The 18,963-nt window shown below is 38.8% G+C and overlaps 1 pseudogene; it reads right to left on the minus strand.

The window, feature by feature from the left end:
• Positions 1-13,622: 13,622 nt before the first annotated feature.
• Positions 13,623-14,238, minus strand: LOC109437372 (large ribosomal subunit protein eL15 pseudogene; annotated as a pseudogene).
• Between the last annotated feature and the right edge of the window lie 4,725 nt (positions 14,239-18,963).

The following is an 18,963-nucleotide window of genomic DNA, read 5'->3' on the forward strand; positions in this document are numbered from 1 at the left end:
TTTCCTCCTACATATAAACTTTAGAATCAATTTGTCAATATCTATAACATAATTTCCTGGGGTTTTGCGTTGTAGTTTTTCTTCTTGATCTTGAACATGTTTTGTTAGATTAATATGGATGTATTTCATTTTGGGGGTTGCTTATGCAAATGACATTTTGTTTTTAATTAAAAATTTTACGTGTTCATTGTTTGTATACAGGAAAGCAACTGACATTCGTATATTAACCTTGTAGCGGTCAAACTTGCTGTAATCTCTTATTAGATCTAGGAGTTATTTTCTTGATAATTTTGCATTTTCTGCATAGAAGATCATGTTACCTGTCAACAAAGACACCTTTGGTTCTTCCTGTCCAGTCTGTATAACTTTTTATTTTCTTTTCCTGTCTTATTGCATTATTAGTACTTCTAATATGGTGTTGAAATGGAGTGGTAAGAGGGAACACACTTGCCTTGTTGCTGATCTTAGTGTCAAAGTTTCTGCTTTCTCACCATTAAGTATAATGTTAGCTATAGTTTTTTGTAGATATGCTTCATGAAGTTGAGGGAGTTCCATTCTATTTTGACTTTACTGAGAGATTTTATTACAAATGATTGTTGGATTTTGTCAAATGCTATTTCTGCCTCTTTTGATGTACTCATGTAATTTGTTTTAGCCTATTGATGTGATTACATGAATTGCTTTTCTAGTGTTGAACCAGCCTTTTATATCTGGGGTAAATCTCATTTGGTTGTGATATATACCTTTTTATACATTGTTGAATTTGATTTAATAATACTTTGTTAAGGATTTTTGAATCTATGTTCATGAGAGATATTGGTCTGAAATTTTCTTTTCTTGTAATGTTTTTCTTTGCCTGATTTTGGTACTAGGGCAATGCTGGCTTCATACAATGAGTTAGGAAGTATTCCTTCTGCTACTATTCTCTGAAAGAGATTATAGAAATGATATAATTTATTCCACAAATATTTGCTAGGATTCACCCAAAAATTTTTGTGAGTTTTTTGAATACTTTCTCATGAAGTACAAACTGCAGAATTGAGCTTTATACTAAAGAAATATTCTTGTGGGTATCCTTTACAAATAATTATCGTGTACTTCTATCCCTTTTCCTTTGTTCTAGGTTTTCTAAAATTGAGGCATACTGAGGTATCAGTGTTTATCATTTTCTTTCCTTTCCTGATGCCTTAGGAAAAGGGAATGAACAAAAGGAGCTATCTTACAAAAAAAAAAAACAGATAGACTTGAAATGGCCACGGTTCAGAAAAGACTGTGTAAGGGAAGACGAAACTGTTCTTTTCTAATAGGAATGTAGCTTTTCTGTTTTACCACAGTATTTGCCTTTCTAAGCTCTTAAATCACCTAGAGAGAAGAAAATATTCAGAGAATAAAATATTTTAAAAAGATATATACAAATTCCATTACTCAGTATAAAATGTTTATTTTTGTGTAGAAGGTTTGAGTTAGTGTGCAAATGGCATACAACCAGTAACTTCACTTTGCTTTAAAGAAAAAAAAAAAGAGAACATAAGATTTTTCTCCATTATGTTATGTAGAGAAGCAGCAAACTTTATTGCAAAGTTTGTGGTAAAGAAATTTGCGTTTAGTCCCCAGAAGTTTCACTTGAATGTAAATAATAAACATTAAGTTTATTCTTTAAAAAAACACACCATTTTACACATATAAGATTGACAAAAAATATTTTAAAGTCTAACACTGCCAAGTATTGGCAAATAAATATTGAAATAGGAGTATTCACACTCTGTTGTAGGAAGGTAAATTGTTATAAGCACTTGAAAAACAATATGGTGATATCTAATTAATGAGAAGATCCACTTAACAGCTCTCTATGACCCAGTAATTCCTCTCCTCAAAAAATACTTATACACACACTCAGTAGAAACTTTAAATACTGGCACCAGCATGTCTGAGAGCACAAACTTGAAGACAGTTTAAATGTCCATGAGCAAAAGAAATTATAACTAAATTTTGATGAACTTTTTAATAAAAAATTTTTCAGCAGTGAAAACAAATGAATTAGATCTACAATTATCAACAAAAATAGATCCCAGAAACATAATATGAGTTAAAAAGCTGGTTTCAGAAATGTATGTACAGAATGATTTCATTTACAAAATGTTTAAATATATGCAAAACAAGGTGATACATTCTGGAAATACACACATACATGTGGTAAAATTAAAAAAGAATACATGGAATAACAAATAACATAATCAGAAGAATGGTTACCTCTGGGAGAAGGGAAGGAATGAGAATGAGGATGGGCATACCAAAGGCTTCAACAATATTTGCAGTGTTTTTTTAGTCTGAATGGTTCATCCGTAAATATTGAATTATTCTTTATACCGTCTGTAGACCTGAAACACTTCATAAAAGCCTTATAAAAGGAAAACTCTGTCATGTAGTCAAATAAAATTAGGCCAATTTGAAACTGAGATTCTTAAAAATATTAATAAAGTTTCAGTTTATGTACAAAATTACAAGTATTTAGAAATCCAAAGTTTTAATGAAAGTCAAAAATTAAATAATTTCTAACCTAGGGGCCGCCAAACACATGGCAAACTATATACTTTTTTGTTTCATAGCAGCGCTACTTTAGCTGATAAACAGAAATTCCCAACATTGTCTTTCGGGACATCATCTCTCAGAAATTCTGTGAGAAATTTTAGTGATATCAGTGTTTTTATTAAATATTCAGTGTTGTTAGATTATGACCTGTTTTTTACACCTTATAATGATATCATTTGACTTCATTAACTGATGGCTATTATTGAAGTCCCAAAAACAATGTAGTAAAAATAAATAACTTTTGAACAAAATTTCTATGTAATAAAATATTTTAAAGAAGACTGAGAATTGCTGTGATACTATTAAGGCAGTATATTACAAAATACTAGAGATAACGGGAAAATAATAAGTAGCATTTAATCTGTATACGATTTAGTTTACTAAACATATTGTGTAGAAATAAAATAGCACATTATCATTAACCTCTCAGTTACATTATGCATTTTAATTCATATAGCCACCTCCTGTTCAGTCCCATTAATGACATTCAAGTTACAGAAATATCTGGCTACACTGAACCTTCATTCCAATAAGGCAATAAGTGGTTGGAGCTGAGTGGAGGCTGACCCTTCAGATGGGGTGTGCATTCTCCATTAATCACACTCTTTGCCAGTTCCTACTACTTAAACTACGGGTGCCCAAAGTTAAGCTTGGATCAGAATTATCTGTAGGGCTTGTTAAAACATAGGTTGCAGAACTCTACCTCAGAGTTTTGATTTAACAGGCCAGGATGAAGCCTGAGAATTTGCATTTCCAACATGGTCCCAAGTGATGCTGATGCTGCTGATGCTTATAACTGATGGCTTAGAGCTGTCTGTTCCATTATTTACCTTTTCTACAAAATTCTTCTTGGTATTTAAGTTTTTGACTCCTAGTCCAGACCATACAGAAAATGCAACAGAATTTACAAACAATTTACCTTCTTAATAAATTAGAATAGTTGGCCCTGTAGTAATGTTATTTACTACATAGGTGTTTCAGTATACTTTCCCGAGTGGTAGACAAACCATGAAGTTATTCCCTATAATTCTGAGTAACAACCTGGAGCATACTCCTGGGAGCAGGTCTCACATATTGTACATTACCCATTGTATACACTGAGAAGGGGGACAGAATTAAGAACTTTGTGCTTTAATACTCTATATGCTCTAAGGGTTGGGCTGTATTTTGGGATTTGTATAAGTAATCCAAGTTCTTTTCCTCATGGGAAATTTGGCATTATAATATGCCCTCACATTTACCATTGAAGAAATGAAAGGAGATCATGTGTGCCCATATTGGAACTCAATACACATTAGTTGCCATTTCCCATCTCTCTTCTCCTCTGGTTGAAGAGGAGAGAATTTCGGAACATAGCATAGGGGATATAGTAGTCGAGTGGCATTTTGCCTTAGAGGATGGAGAGGACTGAGATTTGCCAACATATTTATTTCCAAAGTTTACATTGTACAGTCCCCCTCTTCACTCTCTCCCACCCACATAAGTGAGAACTTTTGGAAACAGGTGATGACTCTTTTAAAGTTGTAGGTAGCCTTAAGAATGGAAGTATATAATACTCTAGTTCAGGGCATCTGATAAAACCACCTGTAATGGTGGAGAGGTTTATACCTGGGCTGTAAACATAGTTGCCATTAGCTATGTGTGGCTTTTGAGCACTTGAAATGTGGCTAGTGTGACTGAAGAACTGAATTTTAAAAATTTAAATGTAAATAGCTACATGGGGCTAGTAGCTATTGTATTGGGGAGTACAGGTCTGAAGTTTAAGGTAAACTGGATAGGTCCAGATTCAAATCTGGCTTTCATAGCTCTAGTATCTCATGCAAATTTCTCCCCGAGTGCAACACCACACTTCCCGCCCCCTTGTAGTTGTCAAGAGAAAGAAACACAGTAATTAATGTAAAGTGTTGAGCATAGTGTCCAGCTCCTGCTTCCAACACAGGAAGTGCTCAATGAATATCGACTGCCGTCCTAATACTAATTACTAGTTTGAATACTGATAAAGTTTCTTCTTTTGAGTTGTCCATGAAAGAAAAGTAAATGAATTCTGTGGAAATATACCCAATATATTGTTTAGATTATAGCCAGTTGACTGTGTGTGAAGATTTGAGGGAGCTATGTCAGGACTTTGTCATCCAGACATTACATGGGAATTGGGATGCCTTTAAGCAACTGAATCCTGTACTTCGTGATTGTTTTGGAAAAAAACAACAACAAATAAAAAACAAAACTTGTTTAATGTAGGTTTACAGCAAGGGTTAATATATGCAGTAAAACTGATTTTGCATGAACTAATTTGAGGACATGCTCCTTCACTCATAGCTGCTGGCCCATGCCTTGCTAGAACACTTACACATTTGTTAAATAGTATGAATCTTTGTTCTCTGCCTTAGATTCTATGCTGTGTGATTGTGTGTGACATTGAAGTGGAGGCAGAAACTGTCCTGAGAGTGGGAGAGTCCATAGGGTTTACCTCAAATCACTTCAATCATGTTGACAGAGGTAACATTAGTCTGAAAGTCTCGGACTCCTTATCTGTCTAATGGAGGGTCAAATGCAACATGGTACTGTCTGCTTTTGAGAAATACAGAGGCCATTCAATGAATCATGAGGATGAGGTGCATAGAGCCCTAATGACAATAAAGTATATAACAGGAAAAGAAGGTGCAGTACATTTTATTCCACTCTCCTGTGCGGCCCTGTGGATAGATTCTTCCCGAGAGAGTGTAATGGTAGAGCATTCTTTTAGTTGTAGATGTGATATCAATGTACCTTCTAGCTGAATATTTTTCCTGGCTTTATTCATATGAAGCACAGATGTTTTACAAATCATCTTTATATTAAGGTTGAGATAACCCAGCTAGGTTTAAAGATGGTCGCATTTTTCCAATTATGCTGTTTCCCAAGCAGTGCACCCTGGAAGAAAATTGGCTTTGGAAGGTGCTTCCAACCATGATCCCCAGGGCCCCCAATCCAGTATCATCTGGGAACCAGAGTGTAGCCTGTCCATCCTCTGATACGAGGAAATAGGTACAGTTCCCACACTTTGTGCAGAATCTCCTAAGGGGTGGCACTTCCTTTCACACGGGGAAAATCAGGAGACTTGGCCATAGACAGCTTCAGGGAAAGGCCTGTTAAAATGAACCCCCTTGAGCAAGTTCTTGCTGCTGCTCTCATGAGTCAAAAATTGGCCAAGGCCTGGGTCTTCCAAGCTCAGCACAGAAGGGCCTGCATTGGACCAGCTACCAGCTGGGCTTGTTGGTTTCATATGGGCAGGCAGGAGTTAGGAGGAAACTAGTTGTCTATTGGTTTACCTGGCAGCATCTTTATCCATCAAGAAAGTCCTCTGAGGTTGATTGATATAAGGTGTAGCCACAGACTGAGATCAGCTCTAGGTTGCTTTGGTGCCGGCTGACTTTTGTGATGCTCCAGCCCCTTCCTCCTGGGCCCTCGGTATCACAGTCTAACGTGTCTTCGAGTAAGAAAGAGATGCCATTGTGCTTGGCAAAGGAGCACAGGTTGTCTAAAGTGACTGGCACTGGGAATACACATATGCTTTGGAAGAGAAACTTTCTCCCTTGATGGCAGAAAGATGCTCTTGTACACATTATACTAAGAACATAATAATCCCAAACCAGTATATTTTAAATTACTCAATTTTAAATGCCTGTTTGCGTGGAGACTTATACCAGTCCAGTCTGAAGTGTGGTTGAGCAAGCCGCTGCAATTGTTTGCAGTCTGAGCTTCAACTGGAGCAAACACTGTACCCAGGCCTGCACATCTGATGCTACAGTCCACTTTCCCTGGTTTTCCAGGGCTGACTGCATGACCATAAACATGTGATCACTCAAACACACACACACACACACACACAAACACTTGCCTCCTCTCAAAAAGATGTGATAATCTGGAAACATAGAGATCCACAGAAAAAAGCATGTATGTATGTATGCATGTATGTATGTATGTGTGTATATACTTATAATCCCCAAAGTGAAAGGTCTTTAGAAATTCAACACTTGGTCTATTCTGCCAACCAGGAGCCTGAACCGGAACCTGTCTAAACCTCTGTACTCGGATAAACGATACAAAAGCCAACTCTCATTTGGGCATTTTGGAAGCAGGAAACAACTTCAGCTTCGAAAACATTTATCCGTAAAGACATGTGTGATCTAATGTTCATTGCAGCTTTATTTACTGTGGCCAAGATATGGAAACCAAAATGTCCTTTGATAGATGAATGGATAAAGAAGTTGTGGTATATATACACAATGGAATACTATTTCGTGGTAAGAAAAGATGAAATAGTACCATTTGTGAAAACATAGATGGATCTTGAGATTATAATACTAAGTGAAATAAGTCAGACAGAAAAAGTAGAGAACCATATGATTTCACTGATATGTGGTATATAAAACTGAAAACAACCAAAGAACAAGACAAACAAATGAAGGACCAAAAACTCATAGACACAGACAATAGTTTAGGGGTTACCAGACGGTAAGGGGGTAGGGGGCTCTAGAAGAGAGCAAACAGGGTCTAATATATGGTGATGGAAAGAGAACTGACTTTGGGTGGTAAACACACAATGTGAGATATAGATAATGTATTACAGAATTGTATACCTGAAATCTGTGTAACTTTACTAACAATTGTCACCCCAATAAACTTTAATTAGAAAACAAACAAACAAACAAACAAACAAAAAACACTTCCATTCTCTACTCATTACAGTTTTAAAGATCTCGTAGTCAGTTTATCACCTCACATACCCTTAGGTACATGATTGAACTGATGCACAAAAGAGACTCAAATATTTGCTCAAGGTCATCTACCCATGACCAGAAATCGTGTTGACTCCAAATCTAGTGGGTTCTCCCCACACTGTGCAACATGCCTGTAGACTGGTATAATCTCATTAGAGGAGAGTCATGATCTTGAGATGTCAAAGCTGGAAGGCCCCGCAGCATCTCCTCCCACCTGCCCCTCATTTCAGAGAGGGTACAAGAGTCCCAAGAAATTCTGTGGTTTGGACAAGTTCACAGGAAAACAAGCAACAGGAGAATGACCACAAGGCAGGCCAAGGAATTCAGAGGCCAGGTCTGTGACGTGTTTTAGGCATCTCCACTCATCTTCATCTTAACTTTTATTTTTTGAAAAAATATAATGGTATCACAGCTGCCAAAAGTCTATTCCTTCAGGGGCACTTTTGTTTCTCCAAAATGATAAGCATATCGGTTTGCAACAAACATTTGACAGTCAGAGGCCTGGAAGATCCAGTGAGATTATTAAACAGCACACTAAATTGTGTTTCTTTTTAATAAACATTTTTATCTTACAAACAGGAAATTAAATTTTGCTGACCAGTTCAGGGTTCCAAACCAGATAGACTCTATTAATAAGAGGAATGTGAGTGAACAATGGCTCCAGTGGCAAAGTACTAGGAAGTTCTTGGTTTATAAGACACAATAGGTCATGTTCAAAGTACGTGTCACACTGCTTTCCATCTTTCATTTGTCTAATTAGTGCATTCTCCCTTCCTCTTCTGTATGCAAAGTTAGAAGCTCCTACTGGCTGAGGTGAGAAAAACAACGCTGGAACTCAGAAGGAAACTCTCCATGGTCCAGCTGGACTTGTCTGTGACTGTTCTGTGCTTTAGAAGTATCTGGCAAGCTACAAAAATGACCCATGCTGAGGCACCACCTGTAGGCCAGGCCCTGGCATGGATATTATCTAAAGCTCGCCCCAATAAAATTCATGTGCAACCAGTGTGGACAGTCACCAGGCCAGAGACACACCTTTGCTCTTTTGACTTTTCACTCTTGCTGTGGATCCTGCCATGTGCTAGGACCTGTGGTGCATGCTGAGGACAGAGATGTGAACCCCACAGATTCCTACATGTTGCTGTGATTGAACAAATGGTGCAGTTCCTGGGACAGAACAAGATGGTTGTGCCCACCTTTCGAATCCACTGTTCCAAATCTGGGACTGCTGAGTTGACTCGGTATTGTGTTCAGTTCCCTCTAAACCCTGGGCTTTACAGCATTTCTGTCTCTGGTTCTACCACTTAAGGTGTTTAGATCAGTTGGACCTGTGTCCAGCAGCTGGCTCTGCTGCCTTAGTTTCCTCAACAGTAAATTACGGCACCACTAGTATCAATCTGCCTTTTGGCTTCTCTTGAGGATTAAGAGCCCAGACCAGGCTGGTGAATGGAAAAGCATTCAGCAAACATCAGCTGATTTTAATCAAGTGTCCTCCTGCATTAAAATGGTCTTGGTCTTATTCTCCTCATTACTCAGAAGAATCCAGACCACTGACTCATCTTCCCTTCCTGTAATGTGGCTTTCTCTTCTTTAGGTACATAAGATTCATCAACTGTGTTACCCTCTTGGATGAGAACATTGTCTGGTGTCTGCAAGCCCCATGGGTCAGGAGATTCTTACTGTTTGGAGTCCAAAGGTTTGGCTCTCTTAGTGGTGGGCTTATAGCAGATCGTATGTTTTATTCATTATTTATTTATTTATTATTAGTTTCAGGTGTACAAAACAATGTAATAGTTAGACATTTGCATTCCTCACAAAGTGATAACCCTCCCCCGCCCAGTCTACTATCCCTCTGACATCGTATATAGCAGCTACAATTCCATTGACTATATTCCCTATACTGTACTCCACATCCTGTGACAATATATATACTTAATTATAGTTGACATTCAATATTATTCAGCTTCAGTTTCAGGTGTACAGCACAGTGGTAAGATGTCTACACAGTCCATGAAGTGGTCTCTCTAATAGGACAAGTGCCCATCTGACACCCTACAAAATCTTTACAACATTATTGATTATATTCCCCAAACTGTCTTTCATATCCCCGTGGCAATCTTGTGGCTACTACTTTGTACTTTTTAATCCCTTTACCTTCTCCCTCATCCCCACACCCCTCCCATCTAGTAACCATCAAGTTTTTTTCCCTTATATCTCTGAGTCTATTTCCATTTTGTTCATTTATTCTGTTCTTTAGATTCCACATATAAATGAGATCATACATAATTTGTCTTTCTCCATCTAACTTATTTCACTTAGCATAATGTTGTCTAGGTCCATCCATGTCATTGCAAATGGTAAGATTTCATTCTTCTTTATGGCCGAGTAATACTGCATTGTTTAAATGTACCACAGTTTCTTTATCCAGTCATCTACCAATAAATATTTTAGTTGTTTCCATGTCTTGGCTATTGTGAATAGTGCTGCAATAAACATAGTATTGCGTATATTTTTTGAATTCATGTTTTGGATTTCTCTGGATAGATATCCAAGAGTGGAATTGCTGGCTCATAAGGTAGTTTCATTTTCAATTTTTTGAGATACTTCCATACTGATTTCCATACTGAGTTCAACAATCTGCAATACCACTAGCAGTGCACAAGGGTTCCCCTTTCTCCACATCCTCACCAACAGCATGGTACTGGCATACAAACAGACACATAGATCAATGAAACAGAATGGAGAGCCCAGAAATAAATCCATACCAATATGGTCATTTAATCTATGACAATGGAAGCAAGAATTTACACTGGGGTAAAGACAGTCTATTTAATAAATGGTGCTATGAAAACTAGATAGACACACGCAAAAATATGAAGTTGGCTACCACCTTATGTTATATATGAGAATAAATTCAAAATGGATTAAAGACTTAAAGGTAAGATCCAAAGCCATAAAACTCCTAGAAGAAAATATAGGAAGTAAATTTGCAGACATTACCCTTAGTAATATTTTTACTGATATATCTCCTAGGGCAAGGAAAGCAAAATAAATAAATAAATAAATAAATAAATAAATAAATAAATAAACAAACAAACATATGGGATTACATCAAACTAAAGAGTTTTTTTTCACAGCAAAGGAAACCATCAATAAAACAAAAAAGGACATCCTACTGAATGGGAGAAGATATTTGCTGATTATACATCTGATAAGGGGTAGATATCCAAAATTTATAAAGAACTCATACAACTCAACATAAATAAAAAAACAAAAAATCCAATTAAAAAGTGGACAGAGGACATGAAGAGACATTTCTCTAAAGAGAACATACAGGTGGCCAACAGACCTATGAAAAAATGCTCAATGTCACTAATCATTATCAAAATGCAAATAAAACCCACAATGTATGTTTCTCTTTTTAATCACAAGTTTTGTAGTCTGGAAGGAGCCTTAATCCCGCCCACACAGGATTCTCTCTGACAAATGATTGAACAATGTCTCCTTGAAAAATTAAAGTGCTAGAAGACTCCTTACTTCACACAGTACACTCATTTCATTATTGGGCAATTCTAATTGTCCTCTTTTTATAAAGGTCTTCTTTGTGTTGGGCAAAATCTGTCTCCTATAGAACCTCTCCTTTTATCCTGGCTCTTCCCTGTTACTCTCAAAGCTCTTTTGAAGTCAGAATGGCAGATGAGCTCCATCTCCATTTCTACTGACTTGGCAATGGCTCTCTGGTGTGTGGTGATGTACGCCAGGAGGCTACCTGTGGCTCCTCGGGAAACAGAAATGGGGTTCCTCAGCCACACCTGGACACAGACCTGGGGAGGACAGTACACAGACCAAAGATGATTATAGTCTAACCCTATTCTCATGTTTTCTGAGTCTTTTATTTTCAAAATTAAACATCTTGATTTCTTCATGAACCCTTTCTGTGCATTTCCATTTCGTTTTATTTTATTTTATTTATTTTGGTGTTTTCAACAATATGAATCTCAGTTTAGGTCTGACTAGTGCAGGTATCTCCCATTTAGTCAGGATAGTCCTCATCCATAACATTTGACGCCCATCTCTGTTTTGGGGAGTCCCTCCAGCTTGTTGAATTTCATCATCTTACATTCCGTTCCTTTATTTGGGCCTTGTACACCATTCTGTAGCCTGTTCTGTTGTTCACTGTATTCTCTCCCTCTCCCTACTTGAAAATGTCTGCAAATGTCATCAGCCTGGTGTCAACGTTCTTGTCCAAGACACCGAGAAGTTTCTGGGTTTATCTTCCGGGCTTTCGATCAGCACCCTCTCCCCACACCATGCCTTTTACATCACTCTTATGTTCTTAACTAGCTCTAACATAAGATTCCAGCCAGTCTTTGTAAATTATAACCCTTCCTGTGGTGTTTGCATTTTAATAAAGTGCTCTGGAGGCCCTAATGTTATTTCAGGCAGCGGCACAAGAATTGAAAAGCACTGGGACATGCGAGAAGAGTGGGTCAGGTGGATTGCTCAGGCGGTTAGGAGCATAGCCAAGAGAGCTTATGTGCAAAGTTCTAAGACCCACCAGGGTGCTGAAATGTGTCTGTGAGAAGTGGGCCAACATTCCAAGCTCACAAGATGACTCATGGTGGCCTGAATGGTCCCCACTGCCCCTCTAATTGTGCTCAGCTGGATGATCCCTGCTGCGTGATCCTCCCACGTCTTCACTGACAGTTCCCAATTCCTATGTGTATGTATGGGCAGGGTCAGCAGGGGCATCTTAGAGCACCCCTCAACTCCACCAGCCAGAGACTTGCCCTGGGTGGGCTTCTGACATTTAGCATGATACTTCTATTTTCACGAGCCCACCCACACTTTACATGATTGCAGGGTAATTGAGCATGACTCCACACCCAGCTGCCAGCCCTGAGCTGGGAGTAGCACATATCGCACCTCTCCCCAAAGCTTCCTTTTCGTGAGTTTAAGGAAACCTGACCTAATCATCTATACTACATTTTAATTGTAATTTCAGCTAATGAAGAAATAAAATCCTAAATTAAAAATCAGATAAGACTGTTTTTTAATTATTTCTAATGCATAAAACACAAGCCTTTGGATAGCCTCATCCCAGAGGTTCAAGACTGTAACTAATTTTATTGAAGATAAGAGTGTGGTATAAGCAGAAAACTATGCTCCAAAAATTAGGATGCCGGGAGTCTAATCTCAGCATTAAAATTTAGTAGTAACCTAGAGCCCAGACCTCAAGCCAGGAGCTATGGAGAAGAGGGGTCCAAGCCATGATGAATGGGTGGCTTACAGAGAGTAGAGACTAAAGCAAACCAAGAGCGACGAGAGGAGCGGAGATCAGGGACCCAAGACACTGGTAACATGCCAGGGAAACCACATCATTCTGGAAAGCTCATCTCCATGGGAAAGTGGGAACAAAACAATGATAGCTACACTCAGGCCAAGCAAAGATGTGTGAGCTGCTTCAGCGTGGGGTCTATAGCAACTGCATGACTGTGGTGAACATGATGTCCCCGTTGTCTACAACTTACAAACCCCCTCTTCATAAATGGGACATAACTTTGATGTCACAGACGTGGGCTTCCCACTCATTGTGTGACCCTGGGGAAGTCACTAAATTTATCCAAGCCACGGTCAACTCATTTGAAAAATGAGCAAGATGGGCCAGAAATTGTATTCCCTCTGCATCCCTAAAATGACTCTAATTTTATTGAAAGGACTATTCAAGTATATTAGCATGCCAGAAACATATATTCAAGTTAACCTATCTAAAATATAATACTAAGTCACCAGGGAGTTTACTCTGGATGCACAACCCAGTTGCTTTTTGGATCACTGAGTCTCAGCAGAGCATTAAAGTAATCCACATGGTGGAGTCTAGCTGAGAATCTATACCATGAAGCCATTCTGTTCAATTCACAATGAAATCATTCCTTATTTTGGGAATGCTTCCCAGGGCCAGGATGAAGAGAACACATACTGATATTGATGGTAAGTTAGGTGTGTTTAGAGGACGATTTTCCCCAGAAATCAGAATAACCCATCTTGGAACTCTCCTCTGGAAGAAATTTGGGACATTCAGACTAAAAGCCTATTTTGGCCAAAGTGTGCAGTCAGAGTTCTTATGCTGCCAAATGTGAAACTGTCCTGAGATCCAGGCAGGAGCAGAGACCCCCAGATCCATGACTTCTCCTTCATTCTCTCTCTCTTTTTTTTTTTTTTTGACTGTCCTAAATTGTTTATTAAGTAAGAATTTTACAAACGTTACTCATATTAGCGGTAACTGTGGAGTTGGAGAGTTATTGCGCCTTTTCCAAGCTGCACGGCGAGAACCATCAATAATATGGTGGAACTTGTGGCCCTTTCCAAGGCCACGGCTCTTGCGGCCTGCAGATGTCAGCCCGCGCATCTCCCTGTGCTTGTGGACTGGTTTGGTGATCCATTGGGTGTCAGGATTCCGTCTGATGGCTTTATGGAATGGATCAGTGAGGATAACCTCAAAGAATTTGTACATGGAATCTTCACCAACCCAGTAAGAAGTCAGGACTCTCAGAGCCACACAGTGGCGTCCAGCTAGGTCCTCGGCAACAGGCTGAAGGCTTCAAGCAAACTTTAGCTGGTTAACACCGTGATGGACAGGCTTGCCATAGGTGGCACCCTTAGGAACTGGGCGTTTGCGGCCACCACGGCACACACGAATCTGACATATGACATACCCTTGCTTGGCTTTGTATCCCAGCCTGCACGCTTTATCCGGCCGGGTGGGGCGGGGGCCCCTGTGGAGTGCAGAGAGCTGGTGGTACTGCCAGCAGTACACCCTGAGAAGAAACCACATTACGTCGGACTGCTTCTTCCTCCATAGCTCCTGGATGTACTTGTAAGCACCCATCTTGGCTTACCTGACAAATATATGGTAATGGAAGGAGGACTGACTCTGGGTGGTGAACACACAATGTGATGTATTACAAAATTGTACACTTGAAACCTGTGTAACTTTATTAACCATTGTCACCCTAATAAATTTTAATTAAAACAAAACAAAAAAACAGTAGCCCTTACCTCATCCAAGTCAGAAACAGTATTTTCCCCAAAGCTTTTACATCTACTTGGAATTAATTACCCTGCTAATCTCTTCTTTATTATTTGGTATACTTTTTCCTGACAAAAATACGTCTTCAGTAAAGAAACAATGAAAAAATATATAAAAAGCATTACAAGAATCAGCTATAATTCTAATATTCAAAGAAACACTGAAGGATGCAATATTATAGATACTCTTCCAGGAGATTTGAAAATTATGTACTACTGCATTTTCTTAACTAGAATTTAGCATGCCATATCTCTCAACATATTCTATTTTTTTCTGCAATACTCAATAATGTTTTAAATTTTTCATATATTGATCCTATACTTGTCTCTCTGTATTCATCCCAAGTCCCTTCTCTCTTTTTCTTTATTCTTTTCCTTTTCTATTTTAAGGTGGATCTTCATTATAGGATTTTTCTCATTTATGATGCAAAGAAAACTCAGGAATTTTGTATATTTGTTTTAATTTAGCCACTAGATTGAATTTTATTATTAATTCAAATACATCAGTCAATTATTATATGTTTTCAGCATACGTGAATGATATGTTTTTCTTCTTCTTTGTAATGATGACAACCTTTAGCTTCTTTTCATATGTAGTGGCTAGAACTTTTTTTGTCATTATTTTGCCTTTAATTGAACTAACTCTCAGATTGTACCCTTGTGTTGTACAATTGTTTCAAATATTACTTTCAAGTTAGTATCTGCTACCACTTTAAAGAATATCCATTTAGGTGGACTTCCGGAAAAATGGCTGCGTGAGGTGAGCCTCTGTAAAGCTCCCCTGGAATTTACAAAGAATCGAACAACAAAAACTCCACAAAGGACTCCCTGCACAGCAGACAGGCAACATGAAGAGGCCCACTACCGACTGAAATCACCTACAGGTGGGAGATTCGCGCGAGTGGAGGGAGGAGGAGGAAAGGGAGAAGCGCGCGGAGACGGAGCCGCGCGGGCGCAGGACGCAGACCTAGCTCAGTGCTCTGAGCTTGCTGCTTCCCGGAACTACCGCAGCTGCGGGAGAGGGAAGAACTCGGACTGCTAGGGCTCCGCCAGGGCTCCACAGGGCTGAGGGGACAGCATATACCACGGCTGAACCCAACGCTCACGGCAGAGACCTCGGAGAAAAGACTGAGGGAAAAAGGCTGAAAACGGTGGTTTAAGCCCGCACTGCTGAGCAGAGAACGGAGCCTTAGGCACTGAGACTAGCCGCCCCCTCCCTACCCTCCCAGAGCTCGCCCCGCCCCCACCTGCCCGGTGCTAGAAGCGAAACAGTAGCAGTGTCAGATCAAAACAACAGAAAATTTGCTGTTTTGAGATCTGTGGACCGCAAACACAAATTCACAGCCCAACTAGTTCCAGCAAAGGGGAGAGAGCTGTGGAAGCAGGACCGGCTGTGGTGGTGGTCGCCGCCATTGCTCTGGGCCACCTCTCACAACTCACCCCGCCCCTGACCCCACCTATCTGGGCGGATCCCTGCAGGAGTAAACAGAACTGCTGAAATATACGGGCTCTGAATCAGCAGCTGGAAGAGCTTTCGAACATCAAAAGCTCTCCGCATACCCACCGGGACACTGCGCCCTGTGACCTAGACGAACTATTAACAGAGGAGAAGCCCGTCTCCCAGGAATCCCCCCATTGTGTGAGAAGCAGGAATAGTGCAGAGAAAACAGCACTACCGTGTGGGAGAAGAAAAATAAATTGCAGTTGGAGAAATAATAAAACATTCTACCAACAAGTACTGGCAAACAAAAGAAAGACCGCTTTCTATCAACCTGTTGCAGAAGTCACTCCTGTAGATGTCTAGGAAGAGAAATAGTAAACCAGTAATCACCATGAATAACCAAGGCAACAAGATAGCTCAGAAAGAAAGTGAAAAATCTCCAGAGAAGGCACTTAAAGATACAGAAATATGTGACTTAAATGACAGAGAATTCAAGATTGCAGTTCTGAAAAAACTCAACGAGATACAAGAAAACACAGATAGGCAGTTAAAGGAACTCAGAAACTGAATCAAAGAACAGCATGAGCATTTTACGAAAGAGATTGAAATCTTAAAAAAGAACCAAATAGAATTTCTGGAGATTAAGAACTCAATAGAAGAAATTAAGAATGAAATAACCAGCTTAGGTAGTAGAGTTGACCAGATGGAGCAAAGAATCAGTGACATCGAAGATAGAAACCTGGAAATGACACAGAGAGAAGAAGAAAGAGACTTGAGACTTAAAAGAAATGAAAGAACTCTACAAGAACTTTCTGACTCCATCAGAAAGAGCAATATAAGAATAATGGGCATACCAGAAGGAGAAGAAAGAGAGAAGGGAACAGAGAATATATTCAAACAAATTGTCGATGAGAACTTCCCAAATTTGTGGACAGAACTGGACCCTCGAATCCAAGAAGCAAATAGAACACCTAGTTACCTCAATCCCAACAGACCTTCTCCAAGGCACATTGTATTGAAGCTGTCTAAAATCAACGACAAAGAAAGAATCCTCAAGGCAGCCAGGGAAAAGAAGACGGTAACTTACAAAGGAAAGCCCATTAGATTATCATCAGATTTTTCAGCAGAAACTCTACAAGCCAGGAGGGAGTGGAACCAAATATTCAAACTATTGAAAGAGAGAAACCATGAGCCAAGAATAATATATCCAGCAAAGATATCCTTTAGATATGAAGGAGGAATAAAGACCTTTCCAGACATACAGAAGCTGAGGGAATTTTCTAATACACGACCTGCACTACAAGAAATACTAAAGGAGGCTATTCGACCACCATCAACAGGGACAATTTGTGGCAACCACAACTCAAAAAGGGGGAGAGTAAAGGCCTGAACCGGAATATGGCAATGGAGAAAGTAAGCGTGCTGAAGAAAATGGAATACTCTAAATATCAAACTTTCTTTTACATAAACTTAAGGGTAACCACTCAAAATAAATCCAGAATTGAAATATATACTGAAATAAAAAAAGAAACAGAGGGAAACATCATAGAATACCACCACACAGAAATAATAGACAACAACAAAAAGGCAAAGTAACAATGGAGACACAACCTTACCAGAAAACTAAGGATAGAATGACAGGAAATCCTCACATATCAATAATCACCCTAAATGTAAATGGACTGAACTCACCAATAAAAAGGCACAGAGTAGCACATTGGATCAAAAAACTAAACCCAACCATATGCTGTCTCCAAGAGACATATCTCAGCTACAAGGACAAGCATAGACTCAAAGTGAAAGGGTGGAAATTGACACTCCAAGCAAATGGTACCCAGAGAAAATCAGGTGTAGCCATAATGATATCAGATGAAACAGACTTCAAGGTGAAAAAGATAACAAGAGACAAAGATGGACATTTCATAATGGTGAAGGGGACTGTAAAACAAGAAGACATAACAGTCATCAATATTTATGCCCCCAATCAGGGAGCACCGAAATACACCAAGCAACTACTAACAGAACTAAAGGGAGAAATTGACCAAAACACAATTATACTAGGGGACTTAAATACATCATTGACAGCTATGGATAGATCATCCAAACAGAAAATAAATAACGAAATAGTAGCCCTAAATGACACATTAGATGAAATGGACATAATTGACATTTATAGAGCACTTCATCCTAAAACATCAGACTATACATTCTTTTCTAGTGTACATGGAACATTCTCAAGGATAGACCATATATTGGGACATAAAATCAGTCTCAACAAATTTAAGAAGATTGAAATCATACCAAGCATATTCTCTGATCACAAGGCTTTGAAATTGGATATCAACTGTAAAAAGAAAGCGGGAAAAAACATAAATACATGGAGATTAAATAACATACTTTTAAAGAAGGACTGGGTCAAAGAAGAAATTAGAGGAGAGATCAAAAGATACATAGAAACAAATGACAATGAAAATACATCCTACCAAAATTTTTGGGATGCAGCGAAAGCAGTTTTAAGAGGGAAATTTATCTCACTACAGGCCTATCTCAAGAAACAAGAAAACTCCCAAATAAATAACCTCATGTTACACCTTAAAGAACTAGAAAAAGAAGAACAAGTAAAACCCAAGGTCAGCAGAAGAAAGGAAATAACAAAAATTAGAGCAGAACTAAATGAAATAGAGAACAAAAAGACAATAGAAAAAATTAATATGACAAAGAGCTGGTTCTTTGAAAAGATTAACAAAATTGACAAACCCTTGGCTAGACTTACTAAGATAAAAAGAGAGAAGACACTGATTAACAAAATCAGAAACGTAAAAGGGGAAGTTATCACGGACACCACAGAAATACAAAGGATCATCCAAGAATACTATGAAGGACTATATGCCACCAAATTCAACAACCTAGAAGAAATGGACAAGTTCTTAGAAACATATAGCCTTCCAAGGCTGAACCATGAAGAACTGGAAAATCTAAACAGACCGATCACCAGTAACGAAATTGAATCAGTCATCCAAAACCTTCCCAAAAGCAAAAGTCCGGGACCAGATGGCTTCACTAGTGAATTCTACCAAACCTTCA

This window comes from Rhinolophus sinicus, chromosome 15, assembly GCF_057876585.1.
Source record: "Rhinolophus sinicus isolate RSI-liver-muscle chromosome 15, RSI-T2T, whole genome shotgun sequence".
In the NCBI taxonomy this organism is placed as follows: Eukaryota; Metazoa; Chordata; class Mammalia; order Chiroptera; family Rhinolophidae; genus Rhinolophus; species Rhinolophus sinicus.